General features: G+C 33.9%; 2 pseudogenes; both read left to right on the top strand.

Moving 5' to 3' along the window:
- Nucleotides 1–4802: 4802 nt before the first annotated feature.
- On the top strand, nucleotides 4803–9937 carry LOC120164901 (annotated as a pseudogene).
- A 634-nt stretch (nucleotides 9938–10571) lies between these two features.
- On the top strand, nucleotides 10572–14308 carry LOC120164930 (annotated as a pseudogene).
- The last annotated feature ends 4408 nt before the right edge of the window (nucleotides 14309–18716 follow it).

The following is an 18716-nucleotide window of genomic DNA, read 5'->3' as shown; positions in this document are numbered from 1 at the left end:
TAACCATTAAAATTAAAACAGACATCTAATATAATTTGACATAACAATTATCCTAAAATCTTTCATGGATAGATAAAAGAATTTATTTTCTTTTTGGCAACATAAATTTAAAATATTAAAATATAAGATTGAATATAAAATGTTAAAAGCATAAATTTGGAAACATACAAGTGCAAATAGATATTTAAGGAATAAGAGGACAAACCATGAATTATATATGGTTGCTTTTCCAGGCACCACAAATTGTGAAAATATAAATTTTAATTTGTTGTATTCTATTCATTTTAATAATATATATTTTATTATATAAAGTATACAAATATCTCCCTATTATAACATATTGTTTTATTAAGTCCCTCTATTATTAAAAGTTACAAAATAGTCCCCCGACTATAGATTGTTGCTTTTTTGAGTTCCTCAACTGTTAAAAGTTACAAAATGGTCACTCGACTATTCATTATGTTCCAAACTCATCATTTTTTGTTAAAAATTTGACTGAATTATGAGCTAAACGTTAACATGTTAATTGTGATAGGACAAAATTTGATTCCAGAATCTCAAACAATTATCATATCCTCGTCATCATATTTACGTCCAACTTAAACAAACGTCAATCTTTTAACGGTAAAAAGATGAGTTTGGAACATAATGAATAGTTAGGTGATTATTTTGTAACTTTTAATAATTGAAGGACTTAAAAATGTAATATTCCATAATTAAAGGACCATTTTATAACTTTTAATAGTCGAGGAACCTGATAAAATAATATCTATAGTTAGCGAACCATTTGTGTATTTTACTCTATTTTATTTAAAGTTTAAAGTTTAAATTTTAAGACTAAATTTTATGGTTTAAAAAGAGTTAAAATTTTAAATTAAAATAAATAAACTTTATATGATCTTTATATAGAATAATGATTCATATATAATGGAGTAATAATAAGTGTGAATGAAAGTGAAATGCAAATGAAAAAACAAACGACATTATTGATTCCAGGAGTCGCCACAAACTTTTCCATCACCCAAATCTATGGTGGGCCTCTTCTCTTTTACCTGTAATAAGTGGGCCTGGAATTCCTTTAAGGTAAATTACATAATAGTCACTCAATTATCAATATTTTATTCTTTTGGTATTCGGTTTGTTGAATTTATCTTTTCACGTCCATTTTCATTAAATCGATAATAGAAGTTGACATGATAATTTTTAAATTGATAAAACAATAAGTATAGTCTTTGAAGTTTATATATCATCTCAGATTAATTTTAATTTTGAAAAATTTAATATTCAATAATACATATAATAACAATATATTTTTTTAGGTTTATAAACAAATAATAAAGGCTTGTTTGCAATTAATTAATGGTTATAAAGTTTAAAGGTATTTTTAATACTATAGTCGTTTAATGTTATAAAAGAAATCAAACGTGAACTTTGGTAGGATATAAATTATTTCTTATGTAATGGTTTATTTAGGAGAAACCTTCATGTAAAGGCTTCTTGTCGTCCACTAATTCACTGAAAACTATATGATTTAAATAAAATAATATGATTTATATAAAATGGTATTTTTTAAGAAATTAGTAAATAAAGCACAATAACTGGGAGATTAGAGTAATGAGAGTAGGATGTAAACGAGCCGAGTCGAGCTCGAGTATTGTGAGCTCAACTCGACTCGAAAACTCTGAAATGAAACTCGACTCGACTCGACTCGAAAACTCGCGAGCTTAAAATTTTCAAGCTCGACTCGAACTCGAAGTCCTGAACTGAAACTCGTGAACAACTCGAAAAGGTTCAAAATGAAAAAAAATCTTAAACTTAACTCGATTGAAGCCTCAAATTCGAACCTGAACCTTAAATATATGAAAATATTATTGTGTTTTAAAAAAATCAATACATAAATGTTAATATTATTAATAATTTATTTTAAAAAAATAAAATCTTAATATATTATATATTTCGAGCTGCTCACGAGCTTTTCGAGCCGAATATCAAATAGCTCGTTTCGACTCGTTAAAAACTCGAGTCGAGTCCATTCGATCCGAGTATTTATCGAGCCTTAATCGAGTCAATCTCGAGTAACTCACGATCTGTCTCGTCTCATTTACAGCCTTAAATTAGATACTTATATTTACACTTCGTATTTATATCATATTTCATCGTGACATAAGTAAATTTAATGTATTTATTTTTTATTTTAAAATTAAAATATTTTACGATTCTATTAATTAAATTTGTAGTATATTGAAAAATAATATTATTTTAAAATTGGTTTACTATTAATTTATTCCTAGGTTTTCCCACATTGTTTTGTCTCCAACTTGAAGCAAACACGTGTCTTTTCTAAAACATTTGCATTGCTTTAGTCGGAAAACTCATTTATTTCAGGTAATTTTACCCAATAACACCCTAACAACTAAATATTACTTGTAAGGCACCCTTTCTCCAAACATTACCTATTTAGCATCCTTTCTGATAAAGCGCAGATCATGAGGCGCGCCTTTGCAGGGTTTTATCCGAACTGGCGTCATGGTGGAAAAATACGGATCATGAAGTGCGTCTTCTTGGGTTCTGTTCGAACTAACATCACATAGCAAAGGCGCAGATCATGAACGCACATTCGTTGGGAAATCTGACACTAACAGAGAAGGTACAAATCACGAGGCACACCTTCCATTATTCACGAATTATTACGCACTCCATTATTACCTGAGCCAACTCTCTCGGTCACTCATCCCTACCCTATAAACACCATCGAATGCAAACATCAAACCACACCAAAATTACTTTCACATTTTTCCTTTTATCAAGCTAAGTAGATTTTGTTATAGTTTTTAGAAGGTAAAATTATTTTTTATTATATTATATTTATTTTATATTTAATTATTTAATCAAATTTTATTGTTCTAATTATTTTGTATTATTTTTTACGGTTGTAAAATGGAAGACGATATCATATCTCGAGATATTTTATCGATACAATAACAATATTTAAATTATTGTGATTTTTTAGCATTAATTTATATTTTAATCCGTATATTATTTATTTAATTAGGTGTATTTCAACTATTATTTTTAAAAAATAATAAAAAAACTAGTACAATAAAATATAATAATAAAATATTAAATGATTATAATATAATAAAAAAATTAATTTCTAAAAACGATAACTATACTTACTTAAAACTTGATAAAACGATATATAAAAGAAGAAATAAAATATATTTTGTGCGTTATGAGCGTTGGATGAGGGGATATTTATAGGGAGAGGGGCGAGGGGGTTGGGCGGTATTTAAGGTAGAACGATTGAAATTTAAATGCAATACGGAAATTATGATACGCGTCTTTGCTACATGTCTGATTCCTAACAAAGGAACGCTTTACCATTGTGGTGTTTGTTTGGATAGAACTTGGCAAAGGCTTGGATTATAATTCATGCTTTTCTACCATGACGCTAGCTCGGACAAATCAATGCGAAGGCGCTACTTATGATTCACACTTTGTCAAAAAAAAAGTAATAGATCGATAATATTTAGAAAAAATGTACTGACAGGTAATATTTAATTATTAGGGTAATTTTTTTTGGGGTAAAATTGCCATTATTTCAAGGCATGTTTATTTTTTCGAAAGATGCTAAAATGTACAATTATAAATAATATTTATTTATCGGAAAACTCATTTATTTCGATCTTATTTGAAATTTAAATAACATCTAATATTATTATATAATAATGAAATGTGCTGTTCGAATGGTTTTGGATTTCATTTATCTTATTCAATAGAAAAATGTGAATAAAAGGCATCTAAAATTTTAAATTAGTAATTCATTCAGACCTGACCATAAAGGTTACTACCGACAACGCCAAGCTGCAATGGCGAAGCATAAGAAAGAACAAAACAAACGGAAATGAAAAAGGAAAAGAAAGGCGCCAAAAGTTAACAGACAGGAACATTGAAAAGTGGGGTCGATGGCTCAACACGACAGGACCATGACAGCGACACCCAAACGCTTCATTAACATCTGCTAGTCTTCCTTAACACAACATGGTCTTGTTTAAGGCATAATTATATAAAAAATTCCAAACTTTGGTTAAACTCAAAACTGTTTGCCTGGCTATTCTGAGTATGAATGATTTCTCTTTAGACCCTTTGAGGTAAAAAAGAAAAGAATGGTTTGTTGACAGAGTATGAAACTTGTTTGTGAAAATTCTAAAGTTGGTGTTTTTATTTTCTTCCTTGAAAAAGAAAATTTGAAATATCTGTTCCTGGGATTGACAGGTTAGGTTTGGTGTGAAATATTTGGCTGTTTACAAAGTTTGTTTGAACCCGTGCTACTTCCTTGTCTTTGCTTGAAACTGACACAGCTTTTGATAAACAAGTGAATGCATGGCTGATACCTGATAAGTTTTTTTGGGGGTGTTTTTGGTTCTTTGTTCTAGTGTTGAGGGTACAGTTTCTAAATAATAATAACAATAATAGACGAACTGGAACGGTGAGATGGTGAGATGTGAAATGCAAGTGAAACTCCATAAGCTGAATTTGGTTGACAAGCTTTGTTCTACTTTGGGGAGCATTTTCTTTCAAGGGGGTTTTGGCATTGGAATTTCTTCATTTTGAAGTCATAATTATTTATTCTTAGGTTGGTATTTGAGAATAGTTTAAAACTCTCAAGTACTCTCTCCAGCTAACAATTTCTGGTCCAAATTTGTCCAAAGGAGCAGAGTTCTGCTACAAAACAATAATCAATGGAAAAACAACCTAAAATCGATTTTAGGCCAAATTTGTCTTCATCTACCTTTTGAGGAGTTTTAAGAAGAAAGAGATGCTGGTTTTGCTAGATTCTGTTCAACAAGGCACCACCAGTTGAGCTGGATTCTGTTCAATCTTCTCTCCCAAGAGGTATGAATGGTTCTTAAAACACTACATCAAGCATGGAACAGAGTTCGTTTCAAGTGTTTCACTGCTGAATATATCTATGTAAAGTATAATTTATGCTAAAATTCAAAACCCACTTCTTCTTCTTTTGTATCTGTTTTAGTTTATTTTATTTCCCAATGTTATGACTATGGTAATGTTTGCAGAGCTTCCTCCATCTGAGCTTTACAACTATTTTGAATTGATGGTATCCCTGCAAGTTATGCTCATTTCCTAGCCCTTGAATTTTCAGTGCTTTTCCCTTAATGTTGGTTCTATATATGTTTCCGATGGCTAAAGGATTCAAGCATCAGGCATTCGTATTTCTCGGTGTAGTTTTACTCTTAATCAATCAATCAGAGCAACTACAATCCTCCCAGACTCATACGCTCTTAAGACTTCGGCTGCTTCTGAATTATCCTGATGTTTTAAGTAGCTGGAATAGCTCTGTTGACTTTTGCAATGCCGAGCCTACGTCTCAAGTAACCGTTGTGTGCTATGAAGAAAGCATAACTCAGCTGCATATAACTGGAAATAAAGGGACCCCTTCTTTACCTAGAAGCTTTTCCATTGATTCCTTTGTCACAACACTTGTTAAGCTTCCTGATTTGAGAGTCCTCACATTGGTCTCTCTTGGTTTATGGGGGCCGTTGCCTGGTAAAATTGCCCGTTTGTCGTATTTAGAGATACTTAATATGACTTCAAATTTACTATATGGAACCATCCCTCATGAGCTTTCGTCTGTAACCGGCCTTCAGACACTCATACTTTGAGAACATGTTCTCCGGTCAGTTGCCTGATTGGCTAGGTTCATTTCCAGTTTTGACTGTTCTGAGCTTGAGGAATAATTCGTTTAATGGATCTTTGCCCAGTTCTATTATCATGTTGGAAAACCTTAGAGTTCTTGCACTTTCACATAATCATTTCCAAGGAGAATTGCCTGATCTTAGCGGTTTGACAAATATTCAAGAGCTTGATCTCGAAGATAACGCCTTTGGACCAAGATTTCCTCAGCTAGGCAACAAGTTGGTCAGCCTTGTTTTGGGAAAGAACATGTTTAGATCAGGCATTCCTCCTGAACTAAGTTCGTTTTACCAACTTCAATGGCTAGACCTGTCATTCAATAGATTTGTTGGGCCATTTCCTCTGTCATTGTTATCCCTCCCTTCCATTACTTACTTGAATATTGCAGACAACAAACTCACTGGGATGCTGTTAGAAAATACTTCTTGCAACTCGGAACTTAAGTTTGCGGATTTGTCCTCGAATCTTTTGACTGGACACTTGCCCGGTTGTCTTTCAGATTCTAAAGACATGGTTTTCCTTTATATGCAAAACTGCCTCACAAATGGAAAAGAAAACCAACATCCACTTACCTTCTGTCAAAACGAAGCCTTGGCTGTGGGAATCTTACCTCAGCATAAGACATCCAAACTCTTGAAAGTCTCTCTTTCATTTGGCATAACTGGGGGAATCATTGGCGGAATAGTAGTTCTGGGCCTCATTTTCGTATTTGTTCGGAGATTGAATGCAAATAAGACATTCAATAAACCTACTACAAGACTGATTACAGAGAAAGCATCAATTGCATACACATCAAAGTTACTATCCGATGCAAGTAAGACTTCTCTCGATCTCTCTTTCTGTAGTTACCAACATGATTCCAATCTAACAATATGATTTGTGGCCACATGAAGGGTACATATCTCAAACAATGAAGCTGGGAGCACTCGGACTTCCAACTTATCGAACCTTCTCACTAGAAGATCTTGAGGATGCTACGAACAACTTCGACACAACTGCTTTCATGGGTGAAGGTTCTCAAGGGCAGGTACGTGATATGCTCAACTTTCACTTGATACATTTTCCTTGAAGCAGTACATCCCATTATTTTCTCCAACTATGAGCTTCATGAAGTTCTATTTTTTGGTTACATTTTTTCCCATTATCTAAATCCAAAATAACTGAAAATTTCCTTTGTATAATCCTTTTTATTCATAACTCCTTTTTAAAATATTTTAGCTCATTGCTTTTACGATATCAGATGTATAGGGGTCGTCTGAGAGATGGAACCTTTGTGGCCATCAGATGCCTCAAAATGAAGAAAAGCCATAGCACTCAAAGCTTTATGCACCATGTAGAGCTGATCTCAAAATTAAGATATCGCCATTTAGCCAGTGCTCTTGGTCACTGCTTTGAGTGCTACTTGGACGACTCGAGTGTCAGCCGGATATTTCTCATATTCGAATATATACCAAATGGCACTCTTAGGAGTTGGATATCTGGTAATTCTAAATCTCTTCGTCAAAAATTTCTGGAAAGACCATTGTTCTCTGCATCTTAAAGTTACCAGACATGCATGAATCATCCTCTATAGAAAAACTTCTAGTGTTTGTTCTTTGACCAGATGAATTCATTTTTAACCTTTTGATCATTTATGTGGATACAAGTATGTGTCCAACACAGGCATGTTTATTTTTTTTCCTTGTTTTCCCAAATATTTGGAAGATCTTTAGAAGGGCCGTCCCTATAGCCATGCAGTACACTAATACTTCAAAAAACAAAGAGTAGGAGCAACATAAGTTCGAAAAGAAACAGAAATTTTTATCTTGGTTATAAAATGAGTGATTAGCTAATGAAAATTAAATTCTATCTGTTTCATATAGAGACATAAATGAACCATTTTGTTTTCTTGGCATCCATCCCGAAATACCTTATACCTGAATATCTACTTCATCACCTTAATTCTTCACATTGGATGGTTTGTCATAACTGGCATTCTGGTTGGCAGAAGGACATGCCGCACGATCACTTACATGGCCACAACGCATATCAGCTGCGATAGGGATTGTAAAGGGCATCCAATTTTTGCACACGGGGATAGTGCCTGGTGTGTACTCGAATAATCTGAAAATAACCGATGTTTTGATGGACCAGAATCTTGTAGCAAAGATTAGCAGTTACAACCTGCCCTTATTAGCAGAGAGTGCAGGAAAGGTATGAACATTAAAGGACATTGTTTTCATTTTCTTCAAAAAAATTGTAACATATATTTTCACCCTGAATGGACTTTTTGCTTCCTTGAAATCGACCGTGTGGGATAATATTATCACCACTTGTTCTCGCAGGTAGGTCACAGAACTTCTGCTCTAACCAAGGATTCGAGTAATAGTTCAAGGTTCGTAATGACATCATTTATGATACTAAAATTATACGGTAATGGACAGACATTGTTCAACTAAGATGTTTTGATGCTTATGTTCCAATTTCTCATTTTTGAAAGTATCCATGTGGGATGCATATCAAACATGGGTATCAGTATGATCCTCCAAAGGTCTCCTAGATACATATTCATGTCGGACTCACTCTTATCTGACATTCACATTTGAGTCCGAGTAATATAGCTTTTTAATACATAAACAGCCTGTCAGATTCTAATAAACAAGTATCGTAATTGTATTTATCCGTATATGATTTATTTAAAGGTGAAATTCATGCAAAGAAGATCTGTAGCGTAACTTGCAAAAGAAGTTTCAATACATATCATGGATTCAAAGCATTACTTGTTTGAAATCTTTTTAAAATTGATATTACATGGGACACCTACCCGTATCCGAGTCCGGGAAACATAGGATGATCCAAAGTATGATGTTCAGCTAAACTGTTGCCTTTGATTTTTGTTACTTCACAGGGTGAATTATGAAGATAAGTTTGATGTCTATGATTTTGGAGTGATTTTACTAGAAATGATTCTGGGGAGGCCATCAAAATCCAGTAATGAAGTCCAACTCCTTAAAAATCAGGTAAATCATAGTCTTATCCATGTTATAATTTCGAGTTCCAAGTTTCATTTCCATTTCCTTCCATTTCTCATCACAATATTTAAATAAAATATGGCACGCTCGTACAAGTATGACTCATGACCAGAAAGAGGAAGAAGACACCTTTTTATTTCCTTTTCACTGTTTTTCATTGTGGTACTATCCTGAGCAGTTACAAGCAGTCGTAACAACCGATGATGAAACTAGAAGAAGCATAGCTGATCCAGCAGTTCAGACATCTTGCTCTAATCAGTCATTAAAAACAATGATGGAAATTTGTGTCCGATGTCTGTTAATGGACCCTGCGGAGAGACCATCTGTTGAGGATGTTCTGTGGAACTTGCAATTCGCTGCTCAAGTTCTGGATGCGTGTCGGGGAGATTCCCGGAGCAGTTCTCCCAACGACTCTCCTTCCCAACCTGCTCACCTCCATGTTGCCTTCCATTAGTGATAACTTTCAGGTATTTCTACATGTCGAATTTTTGTTATCAAGCTGTTGAGCTCATTTGTTGCAGTGATTTTATACTTTGTCAATGTGAATTTGGAATATATGATCCGTGTTTAACAATTTATAATCACTAGTTGTTTATTCTTCAACTATTGTTTCCCGCCTCATTTTTAGAGTAAAAACACATTATGCTTCTCGGATTTGGGCGGGAGTGACCCAAAAAAAGTATGTTTAATCCTTTCTAGGGGGTTTCATGTATTTGAAGGGTCTTGAGAGGGTCATATTCCCATACTCATGCTAGAGTATATGACTATATGTCGGACATGGATGTCGAAAACGAGCACTTGAGGAAAAAGAGTTCGAGCCACATAGATTCACTGCTTTCCTATCTACTCAAGATTTTAAGTCTGTCAGTTTCCCAGTTTTCATGGTATATGTCGGACATGGATGTCCACGTTTAAATCTATCAGTCATTCATCCTTCTTGCATGTGAAGGAAGCGTCGAAACTTAAATATAGTAGGATCAATTCTTTTGGAATAAACGAATGACCCTACTTAACACTTCCTTTACTTATGTATGCAACAACTGAACACATAAAATCTTGTATGCAGGATATGGCAGGCACAAGAGGATAGAGAGGATGAAGGTCATCGAAACATTTAATCCAGTGGTTACGTATAAAACACAAAAGTTTTCGAATTTAGACATCGGGTCGATCCTTCCTACCAAGCAAAGCCTCGAAAAATTTATTTTTCTGCTATGAAGGGACTTGTTCCTCTTTTCCTCATTTGATAGTAAATGTATAGTTACTTGACAATGTTGTAAATTTCTAAACATAATTGTCTTTCATATAAGAGTACGATCTTTCTAATCAAATTTGAGTAGCTCGAGTTATATGAATCACCCATCGATAATATTTTCTCGTGTTTAACACTCGAATTCGAATGACATAATATCACAATAGCTAGATGACTTATGCAATAAATAGTGGAGACAAAAAAAATTCGATTGAGTCAAATCGGTTGGTTATTTTTAATAGAAATATGTATTAATATTTTAAATATAATAATTAACGACATTTACTATTTGGACTAACAGATTAAATTATAAATGTAACTGCTCAACTTATTCTAGTTAAAATATAAGAATTAATGTTAAACTTGAACATAGTAGAAGGACCAAAACTAATATTTGACCAATATTTAAACACACGTATAATTTGTCCAAAATCAAAATGCAAATTTACGCGACGCGTAAGTGACTCGTAGAGCAGTGTATATATATATATATATATATATATTTTTGCTTGAAGAACTCGCGCTTAGCTTTTAAGTTTTATTTTCTTATTATTTCCCCCCTTTTTTTCACTCAAAATCAGAGCGAAGGACATCGAGAGAGAGAGAGAGAGAGAGAGAGAGAGAGGCGGAACGCTGCCGGCGAAACAAAGATGCCCATCTCTTCTTCTTCCTCTTTGGTTCTGTTGTTTTTGCTATCTTTGTTCTTCCTCTCACATGCTTCTCACGTGATCTCCAACTTCAAAGGTATGCCTTTCTTCACATTCCCCTTTTCCTCCGTTCCTGTTGGGGTTTACTTTCAACTTTGTTTTTGGGTTTAGGGTATTGGATTTTTGTATGGTCTCTGGTAAAAAGGAAGGGGAAAACAAAAAAGAAATTATCGAACTTAGTTGAGTTTTTCTTTCTTATTTACTTTAGAGTTTCTTTCTAATGAGCTAATTTTCCCTGTTTTATTTTGATTATCTGATTCCCGATGCTCCGAGTCGTTTGTTTCCCCAGAAACATGAAATTAAATTGGCCAAGGGTTTAGGGTTTAGGGTTTTTGAAAAATTACAGTCTTATTGAGAAAAGTGAACCTAAAATTTATGCTTAGAAATACTACTTTTTTTCTTATTGGATTCAGATTATAATCTGTTAGTATTTCGGTTTTTTCAATGTGAAAAATAGAAGAGTTGTTTTGCTATAAACGAACTATTATCATTATTTTTGTCAGTTTTCAATTTAAAAATGTTGGTAAAAATATCAGAATAAATTCTAGAGGCAGCTTTAATTAATAGTCTCTCATTTCATTTATTAAGATATGATGTGCCATATGGGGATTCTATTTATTGCATGGAGTCTGTGTAGCTCTTGGATGATTTTTAGTGTTAAATAAATGCATGACTTCAATGATGAGATGATATGATAATTTTGAAACTGAGCTCTATCAATGTGTCATTTAGTCTTGCCTTTTTGAAAGTATATTATGCAATTTGTAAATCCTGGTTGGAGGTGGACATATGTCTGTAACTTGACCAGAATTTATATTGATGACTTTGCTCCAGGATTTTCTGTTCTCTCTTGCACTCATGCCGTGGTTTTTTCTGGTGGTGTATTCAACTAATGTGGGTTTGAAATGGGCAGGTATAGATTTGGAAAGTCCAGCAATAGATGTCACGCCAGTTCCTCTTTCCAGACATTCATCTGTTCGTGGTTCCAAAGATTTTCTGTCATGTGATCGAGTTCGAGTTTCTGGTCTCTCAAGATTGAAGCTTGGGAGTTATGCCAGTTCTTTTCGGTTACTCTGGCTCCATCTGTCTTGATACCAGAGAGATCACACAGCAAAATACAAATTTGTTTTCATAGGTAAGTTTCGACTCTCAATTTATTATTGTGTGGGTTTTATGTTTTCCCTGCATGCTTCTTGCCTAAGCACACTTCAAAGTGTTGTTGTAACTTTCTTGACTGATAAACTATTGTAGGAATGCTTCACTGGGATTATGCAAGTGTGAGGATGGTGATTGGAAGGCATTGCAAAAGGGAATATGGCACACTGTCATGTCCCCTTATGATGATAGATATATTGACGTCAAGTTTACTGGTGATGTGTCTGACTCTGTCACAGTTTCTGTTAAAGAAGGTACTGTTATTTGCATCTTTAAAAGAAAATATATTTCCTTCTATGGTGATTGTTGATAATTGCTTAGGTTTAACCTTGATTCATTACCCTTTTTGCAGATTTTCAGCGATGGCGGCTTATGTTTCTAGCTTTAGGATTTGTTTTGTTGTTGTTGGCACCATTTATCAGCAAGTGGGTTCCTTTTTACTACAGCAGTTCAATGGCTATTGGCGTTTTTCTTGTCATTATAATCCTTCTGTTTCAGGTATTTTGCTTTTCGTTCACAAATTTTTCTCTTTTCAACAAAACCTTCTTACTTTTGTTTATTTTTCCAATTCCAAATGCTATTGTTTATATTACAAATTAAGTTATTGATTTCGAGAAATATACATTTAATTTATCCAATGCCTGAGATACCATCTTAGCTTCTGCTTTTCACTTTGTTTTCTCCAAGCAGGGAATGAAATTGTTGCCAACAGGAAGGAAAAGTGCTTTCTATATAACTATATATGGATCATTGGTGAGTCTTTATTTTCATATACTTATTGATTAAATAATGTTTTATTTTGGCTGTGCTGCCAATAAACTTACCGTTTCATCAAAAATTTCAGTTGGGAGCTGGATCTTTTCTTTTACATCAATTCTCTGTGCTCATAAATTCAATTATTGTCAATTTGGGGCTGAGCGAAGAGATGCATAATCCGGTAAGTCCTCAACTTCTTCTCATTGATTTTCCATCCTTTCCCCTCATTAGAGATGATTTTTTCATTGCATGTTATTTATTATGGCTCCCTTTCCTCATTGTTCCTTGAAAGAGAAGTATATTAGTTTATGATTCAAGTAAACATTATTATTCTATAAGGATTTGTTTGTAGTTACTGTCTTCCCTGGCCTTTTCCTTAAGAAAGATGATGTTATTTGAAAGTTAATCAAGTTTTCTTTTTCTCCCTGTTACAGGTTGCTATATTTGTATTGGTCGGAATTGTCCTCTCAGGAGCTGCGTTGGGGTACTGGATTGTAAGAAAATTCGTGATAAAAGATGGAACAGTTGATGTTGGTGTTGCCCAGTTTGTAAAATGGGCCATGCGTATCATTTCAACTACCTTCATTTTCTGGTATGCTTCTACCACTAATAGAGTATATTTTTGAAAAATGCTTATGGAATAGGGTATGACCCTTCGACGATCCTTCCAACACATGAAAAACTGTATCCAACACTTATGCTACCATATATCATATTGACCCAGCCATTTTCACCTGATTGGTATATGAGCAAATGTATTTGCATAGCATCTGCTGGTTTAGCTTTATATAGAGACAAACAAGTTCCCTTAAAATTGGAGGGTTACGAATGTTTACCCTGTTACAGATTCAAAGTAGCCCTTTAGCCAAAAGTCATTGTCAATTTTATTTATGGTTTCGATACAAGGTATATTAATTATCCATGTTTCATTTTCCTTGTGTTGCACTCTTCTACTCTCTCCAGAGCACTCTTGATACACTGTTGGCAATGGTGGCGTTGGCTTCTTGCTCGGCTATCTGTTCTCTGATCACTCAACAAGAAGGAAGGGTCACGAGTAAGTTAAACATTGCTCCCTTCAAAATTTCATGTTAGTATCCATATATATATATGCCAGAAGCAAATGTCTTTGCCATGCGATCTAGTGTTAAAAGTTAGGTGTATTGCAATAAAGTCACATAACAAATATTCTAAAGACTGCCTGAGTTTTCATTCACAATTTTGATTTATTTGAAGCATGTTTTTTGTTTATGCAGGCAACGACAGTATTTCGAGGACCAGAGTCCTTGGCGGCACAGGTCGAGGCAGAGACCACTTATTCAAGGTCGTGCTGAATTTTTAAGTCCCAATCAGAAGACATGGAATGGTTCGAAGACTGCACCAGCATGGACTAACTCTCCCGTTTATACTCAACTTGCTAAAGGCGCTATAGATCGTCAAGATTACTATTCAACCTTTCACAAGGCACACAACCGGAAGAAATTCACGAAGCAAGAATGGGAAGATTTCAGTCGAGAATCCACCCGAGAAGCCATGGCGGAGTTGGTAGCGTCTCCAGAGTTCACGGATTGGATGATTGAGCATGCTGAGAGGATAAAACTCCTTCCATGTGATGATAGTTCAGATGAATCAGTGGGAAGTAAATCAAGTTCGGACAATGAAGATGAAGAACGCTACAGCCCCTTCAGATTATTTGGCTTGTAGGAACTCAGTAGAATTGTTAACCAAGTAGTCGTATATTCTTTTTGTGGCTATGGATGTATGATTGGGTATGATCCCTCCCAATGTAGGAAAATTAGCCCTTAGGTTTAGGATTCATCTTACACGGTTTAAATTGATTGCCTGTTGTGAATTTTCTGAAAATAAATTCTAATCATTTAAATGTGGTAACAAAAAAGCTTGTATTAGTTGAAAGTGATTCTGCGTAATGTCCATATTTGTTTCATTTTATCAACTCTTTTTTAACCTGGAAAGCGGATTGCTTTATTATATTTTCCATAATTACAAATAAAAATATATTTTTGCTCATTTATTATCATGCATAATGTAAAAATCTTTTTTTTAATTAATCACTGGTATCCGGATCTATCGATCGACTAATCCAGATCGGGTATTGCAGAGGCGAGGACGGTCCTCCCATCCTAGTTTGCTCTATTTGCAAACGTCATGATTCGAACCCCTAACCTTATTTAAGAGATCTAGTGTCTCATCCCAATAGACCAACTGGTTGATGCATAATGTAAAAATCTTAATTGGGCTTATATATAAAAATTGGTCTATATCAAATTAAACAATAACCATGTAAGTGATCGAGTGAAATAATATCTCAATTGGTTTTTTATTTTAAAATTCATCATCAATTAAACTTTTGAAATTTAATCATAAAATATTCAAAAAATCATTTGATTCGAGTAATCATTATAGAGTTTTCAATTTTCACATGAAGATTTAATCAAAAACAATATTTTATTCAGAATTTATTTATTATTATCTAATTCGACATAGATAAATTATTATGTAAGTCATAAAGAAAAACTGACAAAATACATAAATTTTATTTAAACTCTTAAGGGTTCTTAATTTCGTTAACCGATTAAAAATATGCTTATTATATTACTTTTAATATTTTTACTTCTCCATGTAAAACATATACTCCTCCGTTCCCACTCCTTTAGTTTTAAAAATTTTCTCATTTAAAATATCTTATTAAAAAATATAACAAACAACGACACTTATATTTCTATTTTGATAGAAGAGTATAAGGAAAGACGACTTAATTTAAAATTAAGAAAAGACGCAACAAAAATTATTATAAAATATGATAACATTTATCGATTAAACTGAAAATGTTAGTTTTTTCTTAACATTTATCGATTAAACTGAAAATGTTACATTCTTCGTAATATTTTCGGTTGTCAACCGAAAATATTATGTTCTTATAACATTTTCAGTTGACAATCGAAAATATTATATTTTTCATAATATTTTCAGTTGACAACCGAAAATGTTATTGAAAAAATAGAAAATATTAACATTTTAGGTTGTTACCAACAAAAAAAATGTTATGTTTTTATAATATTTTTTGGTTACGCCTATTCCTTGTCATTTTTTTATCTTAAATTAATGTGTCGTACTACATAATTGTCCCTTTTTTATCTTTATATATCTCACTCTTTTACACATATCAAAATAAATATGTCAAATCTATTAATATTTTTTTAAAAATAATTTTATTATTTTTTAATCAAATATATCTTTAAAACTATAAACATAATCGATATAAAACATATATTATGAGATAGAGAAAGTATATTTTTTTATCTATTAAAGTATGGTACAACGTGGTAACATTTTTATATACCAAATAATTTTCAACTGGGTTTCGGTGGAGAAAATTTTAATTTTTATTTTTTAAAAAATAAAATTGTTTAAAAATGATTAGATTATTGTTAATAAAATTTTAAAATTTTTTAGTAGTGATTTTTTTAATAAATTTATGAAATAAATTCAAGAAAAAAGTCAACCACTTTGACGGAAAATTCTATAGTACGACACCTTTAATATACAGTTAAAAAAAGTGTTACCAGTTTTGTTATTATTTAAATAACAAAACTAGTAAAAAATTACCTAAAACATTATTATTTCTATCGGTTTTGTTATTATTGGACGCTTTACCGAGCTTGATAATATATCCAGTAAAGCGCTACCTAAAATATTTTTTTTATTAGATATATTACCAAATCTGGTAAAGCACCCAATAATAACAAAACTGGTAGAAATAATAATATTTTCGTATTTTTTATCGGTATTGTTATTTAAATAATATCAAAACTGGTAACACCTTTTTTAACCGTATATTAAGACTGCAACACGTGATTATTTCCCACCACTCCGAGCATGAAGGTATTGGTCGATTGTTTAGCGTACGGGCAGCGGGCAGAGGCGTTTTTCCAATAAATCACCGGTGATCGGTATATTTACCGATCTAACACCGGTCAGATTATATTTCCCGATCTAACACCTGTAGCAGTAAAGCGCGCCCCCTGAACCGCGCTATACGGTGATTTGGTGCCACATGGATATAGCGTGCCCCATAATCCGCGCTATACCTAGGTATCTGACATGTGGGGTATAGCGCGGTGTAGGGGGCGCGCTATACCCCTAAATACCCGTTCCACACCCCAATCCTCCCTATAAATACCTTCATCCTCAATCACTTTTATCACACCAAATTCTCTCAAATTCTCTAAATTTCTCTCAAATACTCTCTCTTTTTAAAGCATATTTTATAATATTTTTACTATTATGTATATAATTTATTTAAGTATTTTACTTTATTTAATATTTTACTAATATATTGACACCGTCACAGATGACCCCTCCTGGAGGCTATTATGGGTCTATGTTTGCAGATCCGACTTGGGGTTCATATGCTGGATATTTGGCGGATTCAGCCTCATCACCCATGGTCGCAGCACAGACACCTCCTGTACAGTTTTCACACTCAGCGATGTCTGGGTTTTCCCAGTTCTCGCAGGCCGGTGGGATAGTCAGTCATACACCTTCAGGGTCCTTATTCTAGCGCGGAGCAGGGGGCGCGCTATACCCCACGTGTAACCCAGTCAGCGTATAGCGCGGTACAGGGGGCGCGTTATACTCCATGTGACGCCAAATCAGCATATAGCGCGGTTCAAGGGACACGCTTTACTGCTACGGGTGTTAGATCAAGAAATATAATCTGACCGGTGTTAAATCGGTAAATATACCGATCACCGATGATTTTTTGGAAAAACACCCTATAAAAGGCCAAATCATTTCATTATGTCAAAACATAAAACCTACTGAGAAGATCGACGAAGAGAGAAAAATTTAAAAGTTTTCTCTCTTCTCAAATCTGCCTGCTTAGATACCCTTGTAATATCCAACGTAAAAACAATGGTTTATTGAACCAAATTTTGTTCATAGAAAAGGGTTCAGGAGGCAGATATTTCTTTTCTTCTAATAAGTTGTACATATATATATCAAGTCTTTTAATCAAAAAGCTAAAAATTTTGAATTACCATTGATTCAACATTTTTATCTTTAATTATTTGGGATATTTGATAGAATTTGGGGGAATCTGCAATGGGTGTTTCGGTTGGTTTCCAGAAAGAATGTTTCGGATCTCCATGGGGTGGTTTAAGGAATTTGATGAGAAGAAAACAGGTGGAGTTTACATTCTTGTTGGAACGGTTGCTAGAGAGCATACAGACCCAGCTCTCACCTTCTCCTTTCTAATTTTCAAAGCTTTGACATCCATGTTATGTTATGAGGATATGAATTTGTACACGAACTAAACGAACTCGATGATAAATAAATTTATTGTTATCCCTGATAAAACCATCAACTTGATCAAAGGAGTTTGTCGGAAAAGTTGGTTGCCAAGGGACCATCTTGTCAGGCTATTCATCACCGAGAAAATAACCTCAGTGACCAAAAATCCCATATAATATACGATTTTAACCAACTTTTTCCGGATTTGCCAAAATGACCAACAAAATCGCAATGCGATCGCTAATTCGCAACGCGATCTCCACTATCGCAAATTCGCGTTGCATTTTTGCAATGCGATAGTTGAAAATCGCGTTGCGATGGTCTACAGTGTCGTTGCGATTTTCCCAATTCGCAATGCGAATAAGTAAATCGCAACGCGAATTGGGAAAATCGCAATGCGATACTGACTATCGCAATGCGATACTGACTATCGCAATGCGATAATACAAAATCGCAACGAGATACTTACTTTCGCAACGCGATACTGACTTTCGCAACGCGATACTGACTTTCGCAACGCGATAATACATAATCGCAATGCGATTTTCAAAGCGCCATTAGTATCCTGGCCAAGTATTTTATTTTTAAATTCTAAACACGAATATTAATATATTGGAACACTGAACCGTCCACAGTATATCCCGTAATCGCAACTCATAACCTAAAACCTAAAATCACAACTCAGTCCCATCTCCATCTCTCACTCTCTCACCCATCTCCGACGAAATTCGTCCCCATCTCCGACGAAATCCGTCTATCTCCATCTCTCAGAGCCACCCTCACAATCAGAAATGGAAAATCAACCAAATC

The sequence above is a fragment of the Hibiscus syriacus genome, unplaced genomic scaffold, assembly GCF_006381635.1.
Source record: "Hibiscus syriacus cultivar Baekdansim isolate YM2019G1 unplaced genomic scaffold, ASM638163v2 tig00111558_pilon, whole genome shotgun sequence".
Lineage (NCBI taxonomy): Eukaryota > Viridiplantae > Streptophyta > Magnoliopsida > Malvales > Malvaceae > Hibiscus > Hibiscus syriacus.
The sequence above is the reverse complement of the archived record's forward strand: the minus strand, read 5'-3'. Positions and strand labels throughout refer to the sequence as shown.